The 20,313-nt window shown below is 30.0% G+C and overlaps 1 pseudogene; it reads left to right on the top strand.

The window, feature by feature from the left end:
* Window positions 1-16,096: 16,096 nt before the first annotated feature.
* On the top strand, window positions 16,097-18,181 carry LOC145564838 (cytochrome P450 CYP736A12 pseudogene; annotated as a pseudogene).
* Window positions 18,182-20,313: the final 2,132 nt, after the last annotated feature.

Here is a 20,313-nt window from a genome sequence, read left to right as displayed (position 1 = left end):
TGATGGGTGCATTGAAATTATATTGGTTGTTTTACACAACTTTTGTGCTTATTCTTTTTCGAATAATCATAGAATTTCTTTATTACTAAATTTTGTTCAGGCTTGCTTTACACACATATATATACTAGTATAGATCCCGTGCATGCACGAATAGTAGTATAATTTTTATTTATCTTATTAATTGAAAGTCTATCGTAATTAAACTTTAATGCATGAAGTTAATTGACACATATTTCTCACATTATTTTTAATACATAGTACTGACATTAATTTTATAAGAAGAAGGTATTATGCATAGTTTTTTTTTTTTTTCAATTGATATTAGTTTATTATTCGTTGATTAGAAATTTTATAAATTATTGGTTTGTTGAATAATTTTTTTCCAACTTACAATCTGTTGTAATATAAAAGGGAAAATTTATTGGTATTAATAGTTATGAAATGCTCCCTTCATTTTTAAATACTTGCTCCCTTTCTCCATGCGTGGAGTTTTAGGAGAAATTGGAGAAAAAATAAAATATGGATGTAGTGGGGTAGATGGAAGAATAAAAAATTATAAAAAATACAAGTAGTAGAGAAAATTGGAGGAGAGAGTATGAGATTAAGAAAATATGATTTATGTTAGGGTCTACAAGGTGAAAGAAATGAATTAAATATTGAAAGTCTTTGTAAAGAAGGAAATGGAGCAAGTATTTAAAAATGACCGAAAATGGAAAGTGGAGCAAGTATTTAAAAACGGAGGGAGTATCGTGTACATTACTTATTTTTGAAAATGATAATTGAAGTTAGGCAAAATTAGCTAAAACAGCACAAACTATTGCTTGGGTGCTCTCAATAGCACAAACTTTAAGTAGAGCAATAAACAGCACAAACTTTGAGGGTTAGGTGCACAAAATGACATATACTATTTCTAGTGCCGGAGATTCCACTGGATTTTGGCCACGTTTTTTTTTATAATAAAATTAACCCCCCCTCTCACGTGGCTAATTTAATCTTTGTAACTGGGATTTGTCCATGTGATTTTTTTCCTTGTTATTATATAATATGTCACATTATGTAACTTATGTAATTTACTATGCGTATGGGTATATCATCTTTTAACAATATAAGATGTTATATAAAAATAATTTGAAACAAATCTTAATATTAATTATAGAGAGTAGGACCAGTGTTAGATTTTAAAGCACACAAATATCACTTGTTTTCCACAAACAAAATTTCACATGTTTTCATACATGTAGCCCCCAAAATTCCTAATTGAATTTTTGCTTACATCAATTATAATTCAACAAACAAAACCCCAAATTTACCCCTAAATCATTCAATATTGGTTTCACAAAACCCCCAAATTTACCCCTAAAAATGAATAAAACTTAATCAAATAAAATCCCAATTTACAATCAGTCAAAATTAATCACACCAAACCCAAAATTTACCCCATAAATCAATCAAAATTAATCATACAAAATCCTACGGAGTAATATGTCTTTTTTCGTGTTCATCTCCTATAATTAATATTCTAAATCAATCAAGTAAAGAAAACTTACTAAGTAAAAGGAAACAATGGTTGAAAGTTTTGTCTTCAACCTTGGCTTGGACTTAGTCTTCAATGATTATAGTCTTCATCAGCACCACTTCATACGAATTTTATGGTGGTATACGATCAATTTGTCTTCAACCTTAGCTTGGACTTAGTCTTCAATGATTAAAGAGGAGAAGAAGAAGAAGTTTCATGGATGGATGAAGAGGATGATGATTTATGGCAGATGGGTCATTTGGGTCGGGTCAAGTTCGGGTCGGGTCATTTCGGGTTTCAAGTTGATTTCGGGTCAACTAATAATCGAGTTGGGTTGGGTTTCGGGTCAACATTTCGGGTCGAGTTCGGTTCGGGTCAAGTTTGGGTCGGGTCAGTTCGGGTTGGGTAAATTTTCGGATCGAGTCAATTCGGGTCGGGTCAATCTTTGAGTCCAATTTTCGGGTCAACTTCGGGTCGGGTCTTATTCGGGTTAATGCATTGGGTTAAATTCAACTCTATATATATATATTTATATATTTTTGACGTGAAACTTACTATATTTATTAAGGCTAATTTTTTCATGGAATACAATAATTGTTTGACTTTAGATTATTTTGTAATTTTATTTGGTATTGAACATTATGTTATGTACGCATTATTATTGTACTATTTTTTTTCTAGACTTGTGAGAATTGTGACTTTTTTTGGGAGCTTTAGTTATTTTTTTTAATCTTATGGACAAACTCCGTAGAATAGTCGTTAAATTTCAATCTTTTTACGATTTTTTAATAACTTATAGAGATAAAAGGCCGAAGAAATCGAGAAAAGTAATGCTCAAAATATGTAATATTACTTACACTGTTACATTTTACAAATTAATAAAAAAAATTAAGTCAGTTTGATTGCGGTTTTTTTCTATTTTGGTTTCCTCAGGTCAAGTCTTTAGCTTAAATAGATTCTAGTCATTTGAGGTAAAAGATAATTTTGGTTCGGGTCACTTTGGGTTTTGAGTCTATTTAGGTCAATTAATTCAAGTTAAAGGTCGGGTCACTTTGGGTATCAGGTCAACTCCGGGTCTCGGGTCACTTTGGGTATCGGGACAACTTCGGGTCTTGGGTCACTTCAAGTCGGGTTATTCCGGGTCTCGGGTCAACTTCAGATCGGGTCATCTCGGGTCGAGTCATTTTAGGTCGGGTCATTTCGGGTTTTGGGTTAAGGTCGAGTCAATTCCACTTCGGGTCGGGTTGATTCAGGTTTTGGGTCAATTTCGGGTCACTGTTTTCGGGTCGATTTTTGTCATGGGTCGAGTCATTCGGATTGGGTCATCGAGTCTGGTCAGAATTGCCAGGTCTAGTGGTATACGATCAATTTGTCTTCAACCTTAGCTTGGACTTAGTCTTCAATGATTAAAGAGGAGAAAAAGAAGAAGTTTCATGGATGGATGATATAACACCCTAGAAATTCCTTTTTTTTAAAAAAAAATACCTGTTTTGCCCTGTTTAAAACTTTAAATAGGAATATCTAAGATATTACCGCTACCGTGAAAACGGCTAAGGCAACTATTAAAGACACACAACGGAAGATTCTCCTTTAAAATAATTTAAAATGACTCAACTTTAAAAGTCAATTCACGAAAGTAAAGTCAAACCAAGGTAAAACAAAGTCAAACCTACAACTTGGAACCATTATAGGCCCTTAACCAGATCAATTCAACTTAAAACCTTTATGTTAGTCTTGCAATAGAAATATCATAATATAAATAAAGCAATAACACATCATATACTTATGGAAACTAGCATGATTCGCTCTTTACTCATGCCCATCATGAATATGCTTCATCACCTGAAAAACTTCGCTTTACTTGTTTTCACTACTCTCCATTAAAAATTGGTCATCATAGGGCCAAGGTAAAGACAAGGCCAACAAACACACAAAACACACAATTAGCAAAGCTGAGTACATAAGCGTATTTAACACACTAACATACATTTACCTATCAACGCACAACTTACCTCGTTGCACTTGTTTTTCAAGCATACAACATTCAACAAAACTTCTCAACTAGACAACTACATAATTTGGTTAGCTTTGATTACGCATCGAACGGGTTTCCCAACTAACCTCCCCCAATAAATGAGGTTACTAACACGGGAGCTAACCGTGCCAGCATCAATAACCACTCGTAAGTGGCGGAATTCCTGTGCATAATAATAATAAAAGGAATGTACAGCGTCCTGTACTCCAGTAGAAGTTATGGTTAAATATAAAACCCCATAACCCCCCCCCCCCCCCCATATATTCATACTCAAGGTATATACGTTCCAAGAGTTTTGGTGCGTAATCTCTTTCACTTTACGTTATTTACATATTGTTAAACTTGGTGATGACTCTCAAACCATAATCATTCAATCAACAATAATTATTCAAACAATCAAATATACCAATTTAATTCTTGAATAATTAGTGGCCACATAATATTTAATGTAGAACCCATTTTAAATCTACCTCGGTGTCAAAGACATCTTAAACGCTTAATGCGTCAAAAATCCTATCCTTCGGTGTTAAAAACACCTTAAGTGCACTAAGACACCAACATACAATTTATTCCTCGTGTACATAGACACTTACATAGCTCCTTTCTCATGCTTAAAGCATTAATAAAAATTATATGAACCATAATAAAATTCTCTTTTAATATTCCAAGCCAAACTAAACATTTAGTTTAATTAAACATGTTTTCCATCATGCCATTAATAAAAGTGTGGTTCATATACAATATTCCAAACTATAATTTTCCAACTATTAATCCATCACAAATAATTCATGCTTCAATATTCAATCACCAATAACAACCAAATCATAATTTCCATTCCAAATCTAGCATGATACTACTTGTAATCAATTAAACACATTTAGCATGCTACTACATCAATAAAATTACGCTAAGTACGCGAACGTACCTTGTATACGATCTTAAAATCGTCACGACTAATAGAAATCACACACTTCGAAGTCTCCTACAATTTAAAATCATTGAAGAGTATTAAAATCCTATCTACACAAATTTCCAGCAATATATGCTATTATTAAACCCCTCATAATTTAATTAAAATAAGCTGAAATTATATTTAAAACCTCATACTTTAATCCCAATTAATGGGTAATTAAAATTACTTAAAGAAACTTAATTTTTAATGTACTATAAAAAATTCCAGCATTATATTCAAATGAAAACTTGCTGTAATTAATCCTTAAAACACTTAAATCAAAGGTTTAAACCATTATATACTGTAATACCCCGTATTTTTGAAACATATTTTCTAATTAGTATTCTCTTAAAAAGGGTATTTTAGTAATTTATTTTACTATTTGAATTTTGGAGCCAAAATGATATTTGAATTTTAGCGCCTAAAGTATTTTAAAACTTAATTATTAATTTGGATTTTGGATAAGATTTATTATCCATTTATTTTATTTTAAAAACCGGATTATTTATATATATTTCGTATATTTTAATTAAACAAAATTATTTTTTTATTTAATTTAAAAGGGCCGAATTTCCCCAATTAATTAGCTAAGATATTCGGATTTTTTAAGTAGGAATTCTGATTTTTCTTAGTTAAATTAATTAGTGAATAATTGGTATTTTCCTAATTATTTACCTTATACAAAATATATTATTTACACAATTATTTTTAAGCCTAAAATCTAGCAAATAATTTCCTAAACACTACTAATATGGTCCGAAAATTTGGAGCTATGGAAGCTCAAAAATTTTCGGCCACTTTGGTTGGGTTTTGGGTGATTTATTTTGTTTAATTGTATTTTTAATTATCTCCTTAAAATATCTTATTTTCCTTAATTTTATTTTTCCATCTCACAAAGATTTGAATATCTTATTTTCCTACCTTATTTCATCTTTGATTATTCCCCAAGTAATCTCTTTTGCCATTTTATTTTCATGACAAACACACTTTCCTAAATTCTATTATTCTTAATCACCTTAATATCAAAAGTTTCCATATTTCTTTATTCACTTCTCTAGGTAATTTCCTTAAAACTTTTTACCATAATTCTTCCTACATTCTCCTACCATAATTCCCTCATTCACGAGCCTATAAATACCCCTTCATACCTCTCGTATTCTTCACACCAAAACTCGATTCTCTTCTTCTCTCTTATTCTTCTTCTTTTCCCTAAACCTTTTCATACTTTTCTTCTCCTCTTTTCATACAAATATTATCCCGTATACCTTTGAAGCCAGTTTTCCGGCACTTCTGGTCAGTTTTTGGGGTATTGATGTTTCACAAAAGATTGTTCCTCTCGAAAAATACTTGAGGTTAGGCTCAAGAATCACCCAATTCGGAGTTATATTGAAGGAGTTATGACCTCTGCAAGTTCTGCCTATTCTTTCCAACGAAAATTCAATTCTCTTTAATCCTATTCTTTTATCTTCTTCATGGTTAGTTTTCTAAAATACAAATACCTATTTCAAAGCTGTAATTTTATATTAAAGTATTATTTTAAAAAAGTTTTATAGTACATGCACATTAGATTTGAGTTTATGTTGTGATAACCTTATGGTTATGTTATTTGCAAGGTGTATTCGTAATTGAACTTTGAAAGTGCGAAGTATTGATTGATATTCGGAATCAAGGTTCTTGAGGTTATTTTTGTGTGGATTTTCTAGCAAGGATCAAGATACGGTTAGGTGGCTAGATACCTTTGAAAGTGATTGGTTTGAATAACATGTTTTATATGATTTTATTGGTGATTGAACTAAATTGATTTGAATTATGTTTGGAGGTATTGTGTAATACTCCGTATTTTTGAAACGTTTTTTTTTAATTAGTATCTCTTAAAACTAGAAAATTAATTCCCTAAATATCTAAAGCCACCATGATGGATTTTTGGGTGACTTATTTCGGTAAATTATATTTTTAATTGTCTCCTTAAAATCTCTTATTTTCCTTAATTTTATTTCTCCATCTTTTTAATATCTAATCATCATATTTTCTTGCCATTCATTCTTCTTAATTATTCCCTAAGTAATTAAAATGTCCTTATTATTTTTCATGACATACATACATTCCATATTCAAGTATACACAATCACCTTAATATCCAAACTTTCCTTAATTCTTTTACTCACTTCTCCAAGTAATCCCTTAAACCCTACTTACCATAATTATTCCCACATTCTTATGCTATAATTCTTGCATGAGCTAGCCTATAAATACCCCTTCATACCTCTCATATTCTTCACACCAAAACTCAATTCTCTTCTTCTCTCTTATTCTTTTTTTTTCCTAAACCTTATCATACTTTTCTTCTCCTATTTTCATACAAATATTATCCCGTATACCTTTGAAGCCAGTTTTCGGGCACTTCTGGTCAGTTTTTAAGGTATTGTTTTAAAGAAGATTGTTCCTCTCGAAAAATCCTTGAGGTTAGGCTCAAGAATCACCCAATTCGGAGTTATATTGAAGGAGTTATGACCTCTGCAAGTTCTGCCTATTCTTTCCAACGAAAATTCAATTCTCTTTAATCCTATTATTTTATCTTCTTCATGGTTAGTTTTCTAAATTACAAATACCTATTTCAAAACTATAATTTTATATTAAAGTATTATTTTAAAAGAGTTTTATAGCCCATGTACATTAGATTTGAGTTTATATTGTGATAACCTTATGGTTATGTTATTTGCAAGGTGTATTCGTGATTGAACTTTGAAAGTGCGAAGTATTGATTGATATTCGGAATCAAGGTTCTTGAGGTTCTTTTTGTGTGGTTTTTCTAGCAAGGATCAAGGTACGTTTAGGTGGCTACATACCTTTGAAAGTGATTGGTTTGAATAACATGTTTTATATGATTTGATTGGTGATTGAATTAAATTGATTTGAATTATGATTTTGAAATAAATTATGTTTGAAGGTATCGATTTTTAATAAAAGTATTTTGAATGATTGATTTTTAAATCATGTTTTGAATGGTTTGAATTACTTATGGTGTTTAGGATTTGATTTTAAAAGGTTTGTTGTATCAAATAAAAGGTTTTTTTTCAAGAAAGAGTTATTGATTTTGAAAAGTTATTAATATGAGATTTTATTCTCAAGTATCTACTTAAAAGGTTTTGATTTTGAAAGTATGAGGAATTATTAAAAAGGAGTTTGAATTATATTGAAATTTATTGGATACTAAAAGGATTTATTGAACCATTGAATTATTATTATTATTATTATTATTATTATTATTATTATTATTATTAATGCTTTATAAGCATGTCAGTAATCCCACTATGCGGATTTGGTTTATTGATAAGGCCTTGGACTTTGTATGACCAGGTCTTTCCTTAAGAATAGCCTTGTAATATAAGGAGACTAACTTGGGGGTGTGCACACTTGGGTGAGGAATTGGATTAAAAAAAATTGGTTCTTAATAAAGGAATTATGAATTTGGAATTTATTGGATTAATTATTGGAATTGATTTTTAAAGCATGTTTTTTGCAAATAATTTGAGTTTACATTATCTTGCACTTATCGTACTTAACATATTTTGCTAATCCGTATTTCCTATTTGTTTTGGTTCGTCCTGTTTACCGTAATAGTAAGCAGTGTTGACTATTTTCAGGTGGAGTCAATAATTGAGCACATGGAGTTCCGGGAATGGTTTCACCTAGATTAGGAAGTGTTGGTCTTGTGTCTTTATTTTGAGTAGTCATAACAATGTTACTATTTTTATAAGTATTAATAAAAGAAAGTTGAGTTTCCGCTGCAAGTTTTGTTATTGAGTTAAGTATTTTGAGTAGCCTTGCGTAATCACGCGGCGGTAATACGCTCAAGTCTATCTCTACGGTATAATTATACATATTATACTGGTATTTCCTTAGTGGGAGATTTGGGGGTGTTACATATTGATTTTAATATTTAATTTATTTTAATAAAAGTATTTTGAATGATTGATTTTTAAATCATGTTTTGAATTACTTATCGTGTTTAAATAAAGGAATTGATTTTAAAAGGTTTGTTGAATTAAATAAAAGGTTTTTAAAGGAAGAGTTATTGATTTTGAAAAGTTATTAATTTGAGATTTTATTCTCATGTATCTATTTAAAAGGTTTTGATTTTGAAAGTATGAGAAATTATTAAAAAGGATTTTGAATTATATTGGAACTATTGGATATTAAAAGGATTTATTGAACTATTGAATTGTTATTATTATTAATGCTTTATAAGCATGTTGGTAATCCCACTATGCGGATTTGGTTTATTGATAAGGCCTTGGACTTTGTATGACCGGGTCTTTCCTCAAAAATAGCCTTGTAATATAAGGAGACTAGCTTGGGGGGTGTGCACACTTGGGTGAAGAATTGGATTAAAAGAAATTGGTTCTTCATAAAGGAATTGGTTTTATTAACTATTATTTTGAATATGAATCATTGGAATCGGTTTTGGAATAATGAGTTTGAAATTATTGGATTAATTATTGGAATTGATTTTAAAAGCATGTTTGCAAATAAATTAAGTTTACATTATCTTGCACTTATCGTACTTAGCATTGCTAATTCGTATTTCCTATTTGTTTTGGTTCGTCCTGTTTACCGTAATAGTAAGCAGTGTTGACTATTTTCAGGTGGAGTCAATAATTGAGCATATGGAGTCCCGGGAATGGTTTCACCTAGATTAGGAAATGTTGGTCTTTATGTTTTATTTTGGGTACTCATGACAATGGTTATTATTATGGTTTAATTAATAAAGAGTATTGAAGTTTCCGCTACAAAGTATTGATTTATTTAGTAAGTTTGGTAGCCTTGCGTAATCACGCGGCGGTAACACACTCAAGTCTATCTCTACGGAATAATTATACGTATTATATTGGTATTTCCGTAGAGAGAGATTTGGGGGTGTTACATATACCATAATCCTTCAATAATTAATAATTTATGAATTTAGGGTTTCAAAATTGGGGCTTTTTAATTAAAATCAAAATCTAAAAATTAAATTACATGATACTCATAATCAAACATCATAATCTAATCACAAAACCCATAATTAATAATTAGATTTAGGATTAAATTGGTTTTTAAAAACAAAAGAACAATTCTTTTTTTGTTCGAAATTCCGGGCAGCCGACAGCAGGTTGACGCCACTACCGGCTGCTGCCAGCGTTGCTGGCTGCCGCTGCTGGTGGCTGGTGTTGCTGATGGCCGGCGGCCCACCGATGGTGGTGGTGGTCGGCGGTGGTGAGGCCGAAAGAAAGAGGAAGGGGAAAAAGAAAGAAAAAGAAAAAGAAAAATAAGGAAAAAGGGAGAGAAAATTTACCTTGGGTTCTCTCCACCCTGGGCAAAGTTTGATTTGCCTCAAGTGTTGAATATTTATACCCTTCTCTTGAAACCCTTCTTCTTAAACTTTCCCTTTTTAATCTTTCCTAATCCCTTTCCTAATAAAACTTTACTAAAATAAAACTTACTTAAATTAATTACCAATTCAAATAAAATAATTAATTAAATAAACTTTCCTTTTGTAAAATATTTCTAAACTTATTAAAACGAATAATTAAAATACTATAATTAAAACATTTCAATTTATATAAATACTTCCTTAAATACTTATTTTAAATAAAATACGTATAAAAATACGGGGTATTACAGTCTACCCTCCTTAAAAGAAGTTTCGTCCCGAAACTTGGGAAACAAAATTCAAACTTTTTCCTCACTTAGTATAATATTGTTGTACTTTTTGTCATACCTTTACCTCTTTGTGTCTCTTTGAGAACACAATGACTCCAAATACTCGTTAAAAATATGCAAAAAGCACAAAAATAACTGAAAATATAGGGAAAAAGCGCGAAATTCTACCCCCCTTAAAGAAAACGAGTTACGTCCCCGTAACTCAACATACCTGAAACAACTCTGGGTATTTCTTTTTCATTCCTCTTCTGCCTCCCAAGTGGCTTTCTCATATTCTTGGTTAGACCATAACACTTTTACAATCTTAACATTCTTATTGCGTGTACTACGCACTTTACTGTCAAGAATTTTGACAAGTCTCTCTTCATAGGTTAAACTTTGGTCTAGCTCAATGGTTTCAGGTTGTAGCACATGGGATTTATCAGGTATATACTTTCTTAATTGAGACACATGAAATACATCATGCACTTTGCTTAGCTCCATAGGTAAGGCTATCCTATAAGCTACTTTGCCTATCCTTTGCAGTATTTCATATGGACCAATGTACTTTGGGTTAAGTTTTCTTTTCTTCCCAAATCTCATCACTCCTTTCATTGGTGATACCTTTAACAACAATTTGTCACCAATTTCAAACTCTTCTTCTCTACGCTTTAAATCTGCGTAGCTCTTTTGGCGATCTTGAGCTACTTGAATCTTAGCTTGAATTTCCCTTACTTGCTTCACTGTATCCTCGATCATTTGAGGCCCTAAAATCATTGTTTCACTTATGTCGTTCCAACAAATTGGACTACGACAATTCCTCCCATATAATGCCTCAAATGAAGCCATTCCTATGCTCGCATGATAGCTATTATTATAGGAAAATTCAATCAAATCCAAGCTATCCTCCCATCCTTCTTGGAAATCTATAACACAAGCTCTCAACATGTCCTCCAAGGTTTGAATGGTTCTCTCAGTTTGTCCATTTGTGGCAGGGTGAAACGTTGTACTCATCTTAAGTGTCGTACCAAAGTTTTTCGGTACGCTTTTCCAGAATTTTGAAAGAAACTGGAATCTCTATCAAACACAATATCCTTTGGAACTCCATGTAACCTCACAACATTCTTGATGTAAGCTTTTGCAAGTTGCTCCATCTTCCAAGTCTCCTTCATTGGTATAAACACTGCAGATTTTGTAATTATGTCCACCACTACCCAAATGGTATCATTTCCATTTGATTTTGGAAGGCAAGTCACAAAATCCATTGAAATGCAATCCCACTTCCATATAAGAATTTCCAATGATTGCACATTCCCCTGGGGCCTCTTGTGCTCTATTTTCACTTTTTGGCAAGTCAGACACTTTGCTACAAATTCCGCAACTTCATTCTTCATTCTAGGCCACCAATACACCTTTTTCAAGTCCTTATATAGCTTATCCCCTCCTGGGTGCACTGAATAGGGTGTATTGTGTCCCTCTTCCATTAGCTAATACAGTAATAATACCTTCATTCTGTTGATAATTAACATGTTAAAGTCTTCATTGTAATTTAGATACATTATTAATAATTAAATTGAATTTGCATTGATAATCTAATAAAAATGTTTGATGATAACATAAATAATGTAACCACAAAAGTCATAATCATAGCATTCAATATGATTACAAAACTTTTTATGGTATTAGATGAATAAACAATAAAATTGTTTGTAATAAGTAATTTTATGTTAGCATATTGGTGAATACTTATTATAAAAACAAGATTTAAAATTTCATCTTTTTTTTTTTCATCAAACAAGGTTTTGAAGAAAATATTTTACGATTTCTTCCAAGATTTGCTCCGCAAACCCATATCATCGAAAAAGTGAAAAATTTAAGATTTACTAATATATATAATCGCAGATTTCACATCATTGATTGAAATTGTCTAATTAAAATGTATTATTTATGGTTAAGAAACAACTCAAATTCGCGCGAACCCTGATTTTCGAAAACAATTTTTTTTTGAAGATGGTGTGTAAATTGGTGCATAAGTTCATTCTTTGTCAATGCGTGAGTGAATTTAAGGGACAAATATCATAAATTAGTGGTTAATTTCATAAATAGATGAAGAAGATTGAAGAAGATTGAAGAACCTTGAAGAACATTGAAGAACAATGATGTACAATATTTTTTTATTTTGATTTATTTTTATTAAATCTTATTTTTGGATTTTATTTTGAAGTGATTTTAATAAAATAATTATGAAAATCAAAAAAAATATTCTTGAAAAATCAAAAAGTAAATTTAAAAAATTGAATTAAAAAAGAAAAAAATTAAAAAATTAAAAAAGAAGTTTGACCAAGTATTTAAAATAAAGAAAAAATCAACTAATATGATTTAAAAATAGTAATGGTCATTTTAAACATGACCCTAATAGAATTTTTACTCCTATTTTAACCAACTTAATAATGTACTCCGTAGAGAATAATAACACATCATGATAATATTCTTTTTGCATATCAAGAATAATATCATGATGTGATATTATTCTTTACTAATTATGTAATTAATCAATATAATGAAAACTAACTATCTAATAATTGATGACTGACGAGAAAATGTGTTAAATGTTAAAGTACGGAGTATTTTTTATTTTTGAAACAAAATTAAATGTTAAAGTATAGTCCTTACAATTAATTAAATGTTTAAATAACATCTACAAATGTCATTTCCCTAGTGATGCTTCCTTAGTTACTCCCTCCCAAAACACTACTAATTCTACTCGTATAATTCATTCCACGTGCTTAAATAGTTATACTCGTATTTATTAAACCAAGTAAGGATTAGTCAAAGTATGATGGTGATGACTCATCTATGGTAAGTCGTTGGAATAAGTATGGTCATCCGCAATAATGCTTCTCCAGTATATTTTTAAAGGCAATTGTGGATTACGTGTTTCGGGAAAATATCAATTACTCTATAGAAACATTAACAACCCGTGAAGTAAAGGATACACACAAAATGCACGATAATAGAGTAAAAGTGATCCAAAATACCAATTTGTCAAGTAAACAAGGTATAAAATTGCCCTAAAATCATATCGAATAACAATAAACAATAAAATTGTTTGTAATGGGTAATGTCCTATTAGCATAGAGTGAATATCTATTACAAAAACAATATTTAAAATTTCGTCTTCGTTTTTTTTTTTGGATCAAACAAGGTTTTGAAGAAAATATTTTACGATTTCTTCCAAGGTTTGCTCCACGAACCCAGATCATCGAAAAAGTGAAAATTTAAGATTTACGAATACATTTAATTGCAGATTTTACATCCTTGATTGAAATTGTCCAATTAAAATGTAATATTTAGGATTAGAAAAAACCCAAATTCGCGCGAACCCCGATTTTCGAAAACAATTTTTTTTTTTGTAGATGGTGTGTAGATTGGCGCACGTGTTCTTTCTCCGTCACTGCGTGAGTGAATTTAAGGGACAAATATCATGAATTAATGGTTAACTTCATCCATGGAATAAGAATCTTGAAGAAGCTTGATGAACACTGAAGAACAAAAATGTAAAATTTTTTTATTTTAATTTTTTTGGTTTAATCTTATTTTTGGATTTTTTAAAAGTGATTTTAATAAAAAAAAGTTATGAAAAAAAAAAGATTTTTGAAAAAAGAAAATGAATTAAAAAAAAAAAGGTTTGACCAAGTATTTAAAATAAGGAAAAATCAACAAAAAAATTTTAAAAAATAGTAATGGTCATTAAAAATGACCATTAGTAGAATTTTTACTCCTAAATAACTTAATTATGTAGAGAATAACATCACGTCATGATACTATGATTTTAAAAGTAGTAATGGTCATTTTAAATATCAAGCCTATGATTTGCATGCATATCAAGAATAATGTCACATCATGACAACTACGGAGTAACTATTATTCTCTACTACGGAGTAATTAATGAATATAATGACAACTAACTATCTAATAATTGATGACTGATGAGAAAACGTGTTAGATGTTAAAGTATTTTTTATTTTTGAAAAAAAATTAAATGTTAAAAGTATAGTCCTTGCAATTAATTTTATGTCTAAATAACGTCTACAAATGTCATTTCCCTAGTGATGCTTCCTAAGTTACGCCCTCCCAAAACACTACTAAGGCCCTGTTCTTTTGAGCTTTTAGGCAGAGCAGAGCAGGGGTCAGCAGAGCAGAGCAGATTAAATTTCAGCAGAGAAGAGCAGAGCTGAGCTGAGTAGGTTTCAGGATAGCAGAGCAGAGCCGAGCCGAGCCGAGCAGAGCAGATTTCAACATTATTATTAATACTATTATTAATGTTATTATTATTAATGTTGTTATTATTATTATTATTAATACTATTATTAATGTTATTATTATTAATGTTGTTATTATTATTATTATTACTATTATTATTAATACTATTATTAATGTTATTATTATTAATGTTGTTGTTATTATTATTATTATTATTGTTACTATTACTATTACTATTACTATTACTATTACTATTACTATTACTATTACTAAGTGCATATACCATTGATTTAGGTGAGTGAAAACATAAATATATGTATACCATATTTAACATATGTTAATAGTAGAAAGATAAAAGACAACGGTTTACTTATATTTATTTCACAAAAATTTTAAAATAAAATAATTTAATGAGTAATAATGATTTTACTAATAAATTTGTCTTAATCATATATTTTATACCCTAAATATAATAATGATATACAAAGTACTACTTGAAAACAACCTCTTTTTTTTAATTCTTAAATTGTATGGAAAGATTTGAAAAATAATTCAACTCAATGAACTAACAATCAATACCCACATACATATAATGTTTCTACACATTGTGATTCGAATATCAAATGTTTATAAAAGAAATTGTTATTAATTGTTATTATTATTATTTATTTTTTTTGAAAGAATTGTTATAATTATTAGAAATTATTAATTAATAATATTATTAAATATTAATTCTTAATAGTTTGAATTATTAAATATTAATAATAATAACTATTATTATTAATTATTATTATGATTAATAAATATTAATTATCATTAATATTAATAATTATTATAATTATTTTATTAATAATTATTATAATTATTCAAAATAATAAATTATTATCATCAATACAATATTAATTATTATTATTATTGAATATTAATTATCATTATTGTTATTATTAATTATTATTTGAAAATAGTGCAGAGCAGAGCAGTGCAGAACAGATTTGGCAGAGTAGAGTAGAGCAGATTTGATTTGAGCAGGGCTCACCAGAGCAGAGCAGGGCGAAGTAAAGCAGAACAGCTCTAAAGAAGGGGGCCTAATTCTACTCGTATAATTCATTGCACGTGCTTAAATAGTTATACTCGTATTTATTAAACCAAGTAAGGATTAGTCAAAGTATGCTGGTGATGACTCATATATGGTAAGTCGTTGGAATAAGTATGGTCATCCGCAATAATGCTTCTCCAGTATATTTTTAAAGGCAATTGTGGATTACTCCGAAAAAACAACTACATTTAATACTATAACCCACCATTTTAAATTCTATTATTGGAAACACTTAATAATTTATAATAATCAGTTGGCAGGTTATACTTGGTTTGTTTAACTATAAGTACCCTAGTTCAGCATAGTGTCACATATATGATTCATAATAACCCTAGAGAATCAGAAAATTAAGATACTTTTGTTTTTTGGTGTTTAGAGAGCCACAAAGGGCAGGTGTGAGAATCAACCTCAGAATCTCCTAAAACCGAAAAGGTCTAACCATTTGATCTATCCTTCACTCTCAAACAATTAAGATACTCTTGTTGGTAAAACATAAACAGCAATAATAATGTTGTCCCTTAGTATTACCATCGTTGTATTCTTCCTTAGCCTAATGGCTTCATGGAGATCACTTATGCAACTACTTAAACATAAAATTACGATTATGCCCTCATCAAAATCATTGAATACGCCAAAATTACCTCCTAGCCCACCAAAATTACCCATCATAGGACATCTTCACTTAGTAGGGAGCCTCCCACATCGTAGCTTTCAAAACTTAGCCAAAAAATATGGACCTATCATGCACTTAAAGCTTGGCTCCAAGCACGTCATTGTGATCTCCTCGCCACAAATGGCAGAGCGCCTTCTTAGGAATCACGATGTACTTTGTGCAAAGAGGCCTATGTCCGAGGTTTCTCATGACCTTTCATATAATTCCAAGGGAATTATTTTCACACCATATAGTTCGTATTGGAAAAATGCGAGAAAATTATGTGTCATGGAGCTTATGAGTGCTTCAAAAATTAAGTCATTCGCATGGTTGAGGGAGGAGGAATTAGGTAAACTAATGACTTCATTGATGGCTGCTTCGAAAGCTAATCAAGCCGTAGATATTGGCGCTAGTGTTGGTGGTGTCCTTGAGGAGTTGATATATAGAATGTTGTATGGAGCTCCCAAGAACGATTTGGCTCTTAGAGCTACTGTCCTTGAGGCTTTGAGACTGTCAGGAACCCTAAATATTGCTGACTTTTTGCCTTTCCTTGCACCATTTGATCCTCAGGTTTGTTTCAAGCATTGTCTCTTTTTTTTTTTTTTTTTTTTTTTTTTTTTTGGTTCCTTATCCGGTTCTTCCTTTGGGCTAATCTGGATTCAGGGATTAGTTCTTGATAGTTAGATTCTAGTCTCTTCCTAATTGTTCTTGCGGGAGGTCGAACATAGATGCATTCAATGTTTTACTGGTTAATTTAAAAGTACATACATGTAGTCTCTAAACTAAGAAAATGGTTAAATTTTATCCACCTCATATTTTTTAAACTAATTAAAGTTAACTAATTTATTTAATCAAAAGCTTACATCTACTATAGAAGTCAAAACTAAAAAAAAAAAAAAAAAAAATGCTATAATATAAGATCAAATATAATTCTACTATGATAACACTAGAATTGTTATATTGAAATCTTACTCATTCGGAAACAATTAACTAATGCATTAGAAATAGTAGAGCTTTTTATAAATAATGCTAATTATTAATCAAATCATATTTTAATTATTACTAGTGTTATAATAAGTAGATGCCCATGCATTTTTTCCTATACAAGTTAAATAAATCAAGCACAGTTTGGGGCATTAACTATATTAACTATTATGGAATTATCAGGGGCTAAAAAGACGCATCAAAAAACTTATGAAGATTGTGGATGATGTCTTGGAGAAAATCATCTGCAACCATGAAGATGAAGCAAAAAAGGAGCAACGAACTCATAGAGATTTGGTAGATGTAATGTTGTCATTGATGAACAACAACGACAATACCAAAGCATCATATGACATTCAGAGGGATGGTATAAAAGCCATTTTAATAGACCTAGTTGTGCCAGCAATTGATAGTGCTACCAACATAGTTAAGTGGGCACTTGCATCTCTTTTAAAGCATCCAGAGAAAATGAGAAAATTGCAACAAGAGATAGAAAGTGTTGTAGGAAAAAATAAAATGGTGGAGGAGAAAGATGTTCCAAATTTCAAATACTTGGACCTAATTATTAAAGAAATCTTTCGCCTATATCCAATCATTTTTGCTCCACATGAAGCCATGCAAGAAATTACATTCGATGGGTATTATATTCCCAAAGGCTCACAGATTTTCTTAAATGCATGGGCGATTGGTAGAGATCCAACAATATGGTCAAATAATTATGAAGAATTTCATCCTGAAAGATTTTTGGTTAACGACGTTGATATAATTAGTGGACAAGATTTTCGCCTTGCACCCTTTGGTTTTGGTCGAAGGAGATGTCCTGGTACGCAGCTTGGTCTACTAAATGTTAAGCTAATATTGTCTACATTGGTGCATTCCTTTGATTGGCACATGCCTGATAATACTTCTTTCAACAATTTAGTCATGCAAGAGAAGTTTGGCCTTGTCATGTCCATGGCAAATAACTTGGCACTTATTCCTAAATATCGCCTCAATGTTTGAGTCTTTGTTTAAAACTTTGGCACTTTTTTTTTTTTTTTTATTTTTTTTATTTGGGACTTCTTATAAAGTGTAAGATTTTATTTTATTTTAATTTTTTTTTTGTGCTCTAGAGCCAATATAGTGTTAGACGGTATGTGTAATGCTTTGTAAAATATAAGTACTAGTTTTATATGCATGCGATGCGAAATAATATTTATTGTTTTACACAACTTTTGTGTTGACTTTTTTTTTTTTTTAAATCATAAAATTTCTTTATTGCTAAATTTTGTTCAGGATTGATTTATATTTTTGTATTTGTATTTAGAAATAAATTATCTAAACTTTTTTTTTTTTTATTTTTTTTTTATTTTACTACTTTTTGATTGTTTTCTTTTTAGAATTGCAGGTTTTTTTCCGTCTATTATGACTTATTATCCTCCTAGTCTTACATATGCGATGAAAAAACAATTAGTAGAAGAAAGCATGTGTTTTTAAATATAGAAGAAGTGAAGAAAATTGATAAACCACACGTCGATTTTTAAATGTACAAAGCGCCAATTTTTCATTGGTGGCATGAAATGTAAATGTATAATATATATTTGATGCATAATTGAAACTTAAATTTTAGCTAGGCAGTAAGATTGCAAGAACAGTGCTAATTCTCTTGGTATAATATTGTTGATTCTTTTTTTTGGAAAATTTTCGTATTTGTAGTTAAATGTGATCTTGGATTGACTTGCGATTATCATTTGCATTGATTTGTAAATAACATTAGGAATATTTTTTTTATGTGATTTTGTTTGATATGTTATTTATCTAAGGTTTGTAGGGCTTTTTTAGAAATTGTAGTTGTAATTATTTGAAGCAAAAAAGGGATGAATTGTCTTTTTATATGGATACAATGACCTTATGTTTTGGCTTATACAATAGAGATGTGTCGTGCAATATGAACAATAATTACGTATAATAAAGTGAAATTTCATTAGCGAAGTTTTCTCTATCTTCTAAATATTGTACAATAGTATGTGCTAGTAATAATGAGTTTAATCTTTGGTTTGCATTCTTATTTTGTAAACTCTAAGGTTATATAATGTTACGATCATACAATCAACAAAATTAACAGTATGAAATGCTTTGAAATCTGGTTGACTCTAATTAATTTGTTTGAATCTATAACACTTGTTTTTGACTCAAGATACTTTGCTTGAATTCGTTTCATTTCCTTTTGATACAATTGCTTTGTTTGAATGTATTTCACTTTAATTTCATTATAATTTTCTCTTTTCGAATCCTTTTGACTTCTACTGTAATCAAAATGAGTTGTTTGAATCCGTTTTACTTCCATTTGAATAAAGAAGCTTTGTTTGAGTACGTTTTACTTCCATTATACTCAAAATGATTGTTAGAATCTATTTGACTAGTTTTTTTATTCAAAATGCTTTGTTTGAATAAGTTTGACATCTGTTTGACTCTAGTGAATTGCTTTGTTTGAATCCATCACACTTGCTTTTGATTAAAGATACTTTGTTTGAATTCCTTTCACTTCCGTTTGATTCAATTGTGTTGTTTGAATGTGTTTCACTTACGTTTGATTGGAGTTGTTTTGATAGAATCAATTTTACTTCTACTTGAATCATAATAATTTGTTGGAATCAAGAAGCTTTGTTTGAATACATTTCATTACCTTTTCATTCAAAACTAGTTTTAGGCTCAAGCGATGCCCCGAGTTACTACATTAATTCCATGATTATTGAAATCTTTATTTGTATTTAATTTTAATAAAATGACAAATAATATGACAATAACTTAGTGGCTAACACTATGTTTTTAAAACTTAAGGTTGTGGGTTCGAATCTTATACCAAACTATATTTTTAAGCACATAATGAAAGACTTGATTGATTGAAGAAGATGCCACGTGGCACCTGAAGTTCTATAGAAACGTCTATTAATATATAGTATATATGATTGCTTGAATCCGTTTGACTAGTTTTTGATTCAAAATGCTTTTTTTTTTAATTAGTTTGACTTCTGTTGACTGTAGTTGCTTTATTTGTTTCAATCCATTACACTTGCCTTTAATTCAAGATACTTTATAGGTGACTTCAATAAGCTACAACAAAAGCTGAATGAGGCATAGGTTAAAGACCACTG

The sequence above is a fragment of the Chenopodium album genome, chromosome 10, assembly GCF_948465745.1.
Source record: "Chenopodium album chromosome 10, dcCheAlbu1.1, whole genome shotgun sequence".
Taxonomy (NCBI): Eukaryota; Viridiplantae; Streptophyta; class Magnoliopsida; order Caryophyllales; family Amaranthaceae; genus Chenopodium; species Chenopodium album.
The sequence above is the reverse complement of the archived record's forward strand: the minus strand, read 5'-3'. Positions and strand labels throughout refer to the sequence as shown.